The sequence below is a fragment of the Elephantulus edwardii genome, unplaced genomic scaffold (assembly GCF_000299155.1).
Source record: "Elephantulus edwardii isolate Elephantulus edwardi_28Jun2011 unplaced genomic scaffold, EleEdw1.0 scaffold00058, whole genome shotgun sequence".
Classification (NCBI taxonomy): Eukaryota; Metazoa; Chordata; class Mammalia; order Macroscelidea; family Macroscelididae; genus Elephantulus; species Elephantulus edwardii.
Window position 1 is genome coordinate 9,129,544 of NW_006399808.1, and position 9,329 is coordinate 9,138,872.

At 45.1% G+C, this 9,329-nt stretch overlaps 1 protein-coding gene across 1 annotated transcript in view; it reads right to left on the reverse strand.

Annotated features, from left to right (window-relative positions):
• Nucleotides 1–9,329, reverse strand: part of PLAU (plasminogen activator, urokinase) — a 71,879-nt gene that overhangs the window by 62,242 nt on the left and 308 nt on the right. The gene's annotated exons all lie outside the window — the stretch shown is intronic.

Consider the following 9,329-nt stretch of genomic DNA (forward strand, 5'->3'; position numbering starts at 1 on the left):
ATATAGCCTGCGTTTATGTCTCTTAAAAAACGTATTTGCTATGAATAAGTCATTGATTGTGCAAAATTCGATCATTCTCTCTCCAGCTTCATTTCTGTCACCGAGTCCATGTTTTCCAACTATGGAATCTTCTTCTCTGTTCCCAACTTTTGCATTCCAGTCACCCAATATTATCAATGCATCTTGATTACATGTTTGATCGATCTCCGATTATAAAAGTTGGTAAAAATCTTCTATATCCTCTTCCTTGGTTCTGGTTGTTGGTGCATATATCTGCTTGATAGTGATGTTCACTGGTCTTCCTTGTATGCATATGGATGTTATCCTGTCACTGACAATATTGTAGTTCAGGATGGATCTAGCAATGACTTTTTTAACTATGAAAGCAACTCCATTTTTCCTCACCTTTTCATCTCCAGAGTAATATATCATATGGTCATCTGACTCAAAATGCCCCATGCCAGTCCATCTCATCTCATCAATGCCTAGTATGTCAATATTTATGTGTTCCGTTTCTTCCTTAACAATTTCTAATTTTCCTACAGTCATGGTTCTCACATTCCATGTCCCAATCACTAGTGTCTGCAATTTACTGCCTCTGAAAATCTGATAGAGGGTCAATTGTTTGTTCCTTCCAATTGGAAGGTACGCAGCAACAACATGTTATTCACATGGTTCTATGCCACTTCCACAAGGGTTGCACCTTTATTTGCATTAGCAGCAAGTTAACCAATCCTCTTGTGGATTCCACACACATTATTTGCATATTCCCATTACAGGGAAGTAAAAAAAAAATAATTACTAGTGGGGCCATATTAAGCAATTAACTGAACTGTTTGTCTTTTTGCCTCAGGTAAGTAATGCTCACTTGAGGGGAGGCCTATTTCTGGCTTATCTTTCTATGCTGTATAGAATGAAAAGCCCAAGGCAGATGCATGCCTGAGTGGACTGAAACAGCATTGTTTCTGTAGGGACTCTTGGCACATAGCCCCCAGAGCTCCTTGAGTGAAAAGAGGTCATCCTGTGTTCATCTCCACCACCCTCTTTGTGGTGGCCAAGAAACACCATTTTTGACTCCACGCCCAGATGTGTGCTCCTTGAGATAGTGTCTTCTTGAAAGAAATACCTTCTTGAGCAGGGGCTTCAGGTCTTAGTTTTTTGGGAGTAAAGAGTCTGTCTGCTGTGGACTACGGTAACTCAGAGTATGGAGTCACAGCAGAGTCACCAGGGTAGTGACGCAGGGCAGTGGGCTTGATGATGGCCTTCATTTAGTTCCCTCTTGTTCACTCTGCTCCTGCCACTCTGTCCTTCCAATATACTATGACCACGCCCAGCTCAGGACTTCCCACTGTTGTCTCTTCCACCAAGAGCATTCTTGGACATATCTTTATCATTTGTTGTGGTGGTTTGCCATCGGATCAGAGCCAACTCATAGCTGACCCTCCAACAGGGTCTCAGAAGCAGTAAATTACACAGAGGGAGAATGCCCCCATCTTTCTCCTGTGGGGCAGCTGGTGGATCTAAACCATGTGCCTTTGGGTAGGCAGCACAGCTCCTTACCACTATGTCACCCGAACTCCCTCCTTATCATTTAGATCTCCTTTAAAAGTCACTTTGTCTGTCGAAGGAATTCTCCACCTTTCACCCTCATTCTTGTCTGCACCATTACTTTCTTTTCTTTCCTCCAAAAGTGCCAGAGTCAAATTGCCTCTTTCTATATTATTTGCCTGCCTACAAGAACACCAATGAGCAAAGACCAGATACGAATTGTGTGAGGATGTTAAGAGTAAAATCAAGGAAGAGTGCAAAAGGTCTTTACAAAGACAGAGGAGGAAAAAAAGACCAAAATAGATGTCAAAAGAGACTCTGAATATTGCCCTAGAGCACTGCAAAGCCAAAACAGAGGGAAGAATTCAAGATACTAAAGAGCTGAACAGAAGATTTCAGAAGGCAGCGCGGGAAGACGAAGTAAAATATTACAATGAAATGTACAAGAAACTAGAGTCAGAAAATCAAAAGGGTCAAACTCACTCAGCATTTCTTAAGCTCAAGGAACTTATGAACAAATTCAAACCTCAAGTTGCTATACTTAAGGATGCTTTGGGCAGAATATTAAATGATCCAGGAAGTATTAAAAGAAGGTGAAAAGAATACAGAGTCGCTGTACCAAAAGGAATTGACAAACACAGAAGAATTTCATGAAGGAATTGGCAAAAAAATAAGACCTCAGGAATAGATGGTATACCAATCGACATATTTCAACTAACAGATGTTGCCCTAGATGTGCTCACCAAGCTGTCCCAAGAAATATGGAGGACAACCAGTTGGTCAACTGACTGGAAGAGATCTATTTGTCCCCATTCCAAAGAAAAGTGACCCAACAGAGTGTGGAAACTATACAACAATATCATTGATATCACATGCAAGCAAGATTCTGCTGAAGATCATCCAAAAACAACTTGGAACAGCACATCAACAGAAAACTGCCAGAAGTCCAGGCTGGGTTTAGAAGGGGTCATTGTACTAGGGATATTGTAGCTAATGTTAGATGGATCTTAGCTGAAAGCAGGGAGTACCAGAGCAATGTCTGTTTTTCATTGATTATGCAAAGGCATTTGTGTGGATCACAACAAACTGTGACTGACTCAGAGAAGAATGGGAATCACAGAACACTTGATTGTGCTAATGCAAAACCTATACTTGGATCAGGAGGCAGTCATCAGAACAGAGCAAGGAAACACTGCATGGTTCAAAATTGGGAAGGGTGTACACCAGGGATGTGTCCTATCTCCATACTTTTTCAACTTGTGTGCAGAACAGATTATCCAGGAGGCTGGGCTCTATGAGGTGAAGTGCAGCAACAGGATTGGTGGAAGATTCATCAACAACCTGCGTTATGCAGATGACGAAACCCTGCTTGCTGAAACTGAAGAGGACCTGAAGTGCTTGCTTCAGAAGGTCAAGGACTGCAGCCTTCAATATGGATAGAGACTCAATATCAAGAAAACAAAGATTCTCACCATTGGGCCAATCGGCAGCATCAAGATAGATGGTGAAGAGATTGAGATTGTTCACAGCTTTAGTTTCCTTGGCTCCATGGTCAACACTTTTGGCATCAGCAGCCAGGATATTAAAAGTCGTATCGCGATGGGGAAAGTCTGCAGTTAAAGACCTCTCTAAAGTACTGAAGTGCAAAGATGTCAGTCTGGAGACTAAGGTGCTCCTGATACATTGCATGGTCTTTGCAATAATTTTCCATGCATCAAAGAGCTGGACAATGACTAGGGATGATAGAAGGAGAATTGATGCCTTTGAGCTGTGGTGCTGGAGAAGAGTACTGAATATACCATGGACTGCTAAGAGAATGAACAGGTTTGTCCTGGAGAGGATGAAGCTGGGCATTAGAGGCAAGGATTCTGAAGCTTCATCTGACATACTTTGGACATGTTGCAAGGAGGGACCAGTCCTTGGAGAGGGCCGTCATGCTTGGGAGAGTAGAGGGAGAGCTGAGGAGAGAAAGACCTTCTATGAGATGGATTGATTCGGTGACTGGAGTAATGGGGGTGGGTATGTCAGAGATAGTGAGACTGGCACAGGACAGATCAGGATTCAGGGCTGTTGTACATAGGGTCGCTATGAGTCGCAGGTGACTCGACAGCACAAATGAACAACAGCAAACAAGAACATAAGCTCCATGAGGGTAAGATTCTCTCCTGTGCCCCTGTGACTGGAACAGAAGTGCTCGATAGAATGAATGAATGAGTGTCCCCTTTACGTAAGTGCTGGATTTGGAACTGGGGCAAGCCTGAGAATAAATCCATAAAGGGTTTGAGATTTCAATCTCAATCCTTGTGATGATGTTGTTGTTTGTTGTTGTTGTTGTTGTTGTTTTGTTATGTGAAGTCGAATTACCCACGACTCATAGTGACCCTATGTACAACAGCCCTTAACCCTGCTCTAACCCGTCCCAATCTTATTGTCTCTGACACACCTATCCCCACTACCTCAGTGACTGAATCAATCCATCTCACTGAGGGTCTTCCTCTCCTGCCCTGTGCCTCCACCCTCACAAGCATGACATCCCTCTCCAAGGACTGAGTCCACCTTGCAATATATCCAAAGTATTTCAGACAGACTTCAGAATCCTTGCCTCCAAGGAGCAGCCTGGCTTCACCCTCTCCAGGACAAACTTGTAGTATCAGCATATCTGAATTGCATCCCTTGTTACTTACTGCCTCCTACAATTTCTCTCCTTTAGTCACATCATCTAGCACTACCACATACTGGTTATTTGTCCTCAGGCACCGTTTTCCCTTTTTCTAAACTTTCCTTTCTTCTGTAAAAGCTACCACATTCCTAGATGGTGGTGAGAGTGAGGTGGAATTGATTATGTTGGGTGTGGAAGTAGTCCTTGGGGCAACATCTGCCAATCTAGCAGTCACTCTGTCCCAGAAGGATTTACAGCCTTGAAAAGCCAATGAAAGGTAGCCTTGATTCAGAATCCGCTGGGTGGCGCTGGGGTTTAGGCACAGTGCTTAGTACCTGGGCCTTGCACTTAATAAGCTCATCCAGGTGCACTCAACAGCCGGCTGACGCCCCATTGCACAGAAATCCCTATGTGGGCCCCCGCGGCCACCAGGGGGCCCCACACGCTACTCCTGAGCCCTACCTAGACTGGGCAGTGCAAGGATGGGGCTCGTCTCAGAACTCAGAGCCTGCTCAGGGCTCAGCTAACAGTTCCATCACCCCTCCATCAGTGCTCCTATAGTATAGTAAGGAGACAGATCACAATGAAAAAGATTACCTACCCCCTGCTTTCAAGGAGTGTCGTTCTGATGGGGGATGGCAGATGAGGCTGAAGGGCAGAGAGAGCCCTGAGCTGGGCCTTTGTAATTTGCCGTAGGCTGAATAGAAGGAGGGTGACCCTCTCCTTCAGACCCTCAGCCCTTTACTCCAAATAGCTTAGCTCTTCGCATTAAATAGGCCTTAATATGGGAGCTCTGATAGCCTCATCTGCAGGGTGTCGCACTGCTAGCCCAAAGGCAGTGCTCTGGTTGTTCAAATCCACCAGTGGCTCCTGTAAAAAGATGGGCAATCTCCTTCAGTGTGATTTAAAGTCTTGGAAAGTTCGGGGGAGGGTCAGCAATGAGTCGGTTCCAACTCCATTGGCAATGTGTGAATGCCACCTTATTAAAATAGGTAAGTTGAGAGAAAGGAAAAAGAAAAAGAGGTTGGTCAGGTATCATAATTAAGTCTTTATATTAATCTACTGTAGTTAATGTTCTAAGCAGGAGTGGCATCCACTTCCTAAACAACATGCCTCTGGAAACTCTATGAACTTTGATAAATGTCAATAGTTATTGAAGGGCTTCAGGCCTTTTGTTCATAGGGTCACTATGAGTTGTGCTTGACTCAAAGGCAATCAACAACAAGTTAATGTTCTAAAAAGGTGTGTGAATTGACTGAATGAATAATAATTGCAATACAATGTTATAAATTATACAATGACAAACCAACATGAATTTTAAACTTTGAAGTTAAAAAAGTAACTAGGAAAACAACAACAAAAAATTGTTGGAAATATATTTTTTTAAAAAAGAAACTGAAAGATGGTATTGCCTTGGGAAAAAAAAAAAAACCCAAAAAAAGAAAAACATGCTTACACCTCACCTGAAATATTTTTTTTTACCTGAAGTTTTGAGGTTGGCTCTGTATCCCAACACCCCAGTGTGGGGGGGGGGCGGGGGGGGGGGCTGTCCCAAATACCCATAACAAACACTTCAGCCTTCATAATGGGTGTGGTCTGCCTCTTTAGTTTCAGTCTCTCAGCCTAGGCCTTCAGAAACTCAAACCCCCATCTCAAACACCTCATCTGCCCTCCTTAAAAAGTAAAACGAAGTATCTCGGGGATTCATTTAATCTATGATTTTCTTTTTCTGCTCTGAGACAACGCAGGATAGGAAAATACTCCCACCATCAACAGGGCTCAGTTGGCAAGAGTGGGAGGGACAGTGATTTGGAAAAACCCACTGGCTTTTTTGCTGTCTTCTGTGCTTATTCACATGTTTTCATTTGTTCTTGTTACTCTTTTCTATCCCCCAATGTCCCCTGTTTTTCTGGTTTCAAATACCTCACCAATAATGATTATCTTGGAGTTAGTTCCTCAGTGAAAGGCCTGACCTCATCATTCCTAACTCTCGAAAACTATTCATAGGTCCTTACAATAAGAGGGGGTCCTCAGAAATGACTGCTGATTTCAAACTTTGTTCTGGTAAGGTCTCCTTTCTTCCACAAAATTCCAGGTGGAACCCTAATGTGAAGTAGCAGCTGGTACATAAACATGTAACCCCCGGGGATTTGTAGGATATAGATTCAAAATCTCTCAGGGACCCAAGATAGAATTCCCTTCAGAATTTATTTTATCACATCCCCAACAAGTGGGTAGCTATTCTGTTTTCAGGGACTTCCTCCCCCTAACAGTAGAACACCTCATTTTCAACCTCCTACTCCATTTTCCTAAGGTATGAAGAATAAATATCCTCTTACCCTAAAATTATGTTCCAAAATTGGGGAGGAATGCTAGTCTCACTGTTTCAAGGAGTAGTTAGTTCCATGTCAGAACCTTCAGAGACAAAGATGGGCAGAAAGGTGAGGGTCCCACCCCATGTGACCTCACTGGCAGTTCTCAGAGCACTGATTTCCTGTGTAATTCCCTGTTCCCAGTGCTGTGGGCACAGGCTGAGTGCTGGCTCTGCCCAGGGGACCGGCTGCAACCAGAACAGCGCAGCCTGTGGACCCCAGGAGGTTGCCATAGATACTGATGCGCAGGGAGCTGGTGAGCTCGTTATTATTTATATGTATCTTCCTTCTAATTGCTGTGGGGTAGCTGGAGGTTGTGTGGGTGCTACAGCAATGGGGTTCAAAGAGGGTGTGTGTGAGTGTGTGCATTTGTGTGTGCACACAGAAGTGTCTGGAGACTGCTCCAGATTACCACCACAAACACGTCAGCATCTGTTAAGAGAGAAATGGAAGGGAGAGATGAGGTAGCAATAGAAAGGGGAAAGGAGAGAATGGATAATTTCTTTCTAACTATATGAATTCTAATTTCCCACCTTTTTGGATGTTCCAAAAAAAAAAAAGAGGCTGTACAAAACACACAGTAGACAGTTGATAAATGTGTGCTCAAAGCCAGCTAGCTGCTCTTACAGGACAGGTAGTCATCAATAGAGCTTCTCTCCAATAGTTTTCTCATCATGCTCCCTTCTATCTCCTCAATGTAAAATGCTTTGTACAGTTACTCTGAAATCCCCAGAGTGGAGTCCTCATTTTCCTACAACATTATAAGCCCCTCACACAGGGCATGTGAGAACGAGCAGGGCTGTAGTCTTGTTTTTACTTTCCTCCTGGGATCCCCTCAGGGAACTCCAGGGCAGCCCCAGTCTGTGCTTGTTCTGACCTCTCTGTCTCCTCACTCTACCTCCTTGCATTCATGAATATAAAGTTTCAAGGATCAGCGTCTGGAGGTCAGGAACCGAGTCACCTTGAGAGCTCTGGAGGGTACAGTGATGGTTAAGTGATATGCCACCCCATAGCTCTGAGCTTCTTGTCTTTATCCAGAGCAAAGAGAACAGTTCCCATTCCTGGGGAGCAGTCTGAGTAGCCACGCTTCTCTGCCTCTCAGGTGGATGACTGAAACTTAAGACTTCCTGTTATCCCCACATACACTCTTATTGTTCTGCATCATTCTGGGACCTGGGACCTGATTCTCACCCCTGTGTTCTGAGATAAGAAATGGCCTTACTCCTCACTGCTTGACTTCCTGTTGCCCTGGGGAAGGGTGGGGCATGGTTCTCTGTCACCTCTACCCTTTCTTCTGGCTCGCCCTATCCTCCTTCCAGGAAATCTGTTAATGTGTTTCCTCTTGGGCTGTATTCCTTCCTAAGACCCAGTCACCCCTATTGAGGGATCTAGTTCTGAGAGACCAGCTTCCAGGACTGTTAGGTAAAGAAAGGAGGGAGCCTTCCCTGGAGTTTTGCCCCACCCAACCCCTAAGGAGGCGTCCTAAGAGGCTGGGATGCCTCTCTGCCTCTCGCCTGCCTCCTCTGGCAGAGAATCCTGCTGACAATGGAGGCCCAACTCCCACTGGGCGACCTACTGTAATCAAGACTGAACTGCAGCACTTCCAGGCAGCTCTGTCCTGCCCAGCCCAGTTAAGGCTGATTGGGGCATGGCTGCCTCAACAGGGTAGGAAGCTACTCCGGGGAAACAGTTATGTGCCTCTGTCCCACAACCTGTAATAGTTAGGACAGAGGAAAGGGTAGCAGCTCTCTATCTGGCCCCAAGGAGCACCCCCACCCCATTCATTCCATAGACTGGTTACACAAGGGTGAACAAAGGAGGTAGAATTGGCCCTGTGGCAGCCTACAGTTTAGAGGGAAAGAAAATATTAAATAATAATAGCGAACACATATAATTAAGATCAGGTGTTGTGCTAAGTGCTTTACATGATTTCATCTATCTAGCTTGCAACTCTATGGGGTACATACAATTATTCCCAGTTTTCAGATAAGGTAATTGAGTCACAAGAAAGATTAAGTGACTTGCCTAAAGTGACTTGACTGGTCAGTGAGTGGATTAGAATTCAAAGCTAAGCATTCTGAGTACAGAATGCAGACTTTCAACAGCTGAGTTCTGGTTCCACTCATTCTGAAACCAATAAATATATAATTACAAAATGTGATAAGTGACACAAAATAAAAGTACAGGGTGCTCTGCAAGAAAATGGTGATGCTTCCTCCTTCCTATCACTTGCTCTGATAGCCCCAATGCACTAAGCCCTTTTGTAAGCTTTCCCACATCATCCTTTTTATTCCTGACCTGGGAGAGAACATTCCCTCTTCTTTAAGGTCGAAGGCAGGGAGGCATAGTTTCACCTGCATCCTGGCCTGGCCTCCCTGATCACATAGTGCCTGAAGAGTTTCTTCCAATAATGGCCCTGATGCTTGCTCAAGTCCAGACTGTCAGCTCCCCCCAGGGAAAGCTGCTGGGACCTGGACCTACACAGACTGGGGGCGCCTCTCACGCGTGCAGTCTGACAGAGGCTCTTTGACCTTGGCCTGCTCTGCTCATCCTGCGAGTTGGGCTGGGGGTTAGAATCCCCGCTTGAGTCCTTCTCAGGGAGACCTGGGTGCGCCAACCCGCTTCACCCCAACACACGCCACCTTCGCGCGCAATGTCCCGAGCCCGGTCGGGTTTGGCCTGGTACGAGCGCACAGGTCGAGAACCTTCCAGCTCCCTCCACCCGGGTAGGCGGCGGCGCGCGGCCCCCC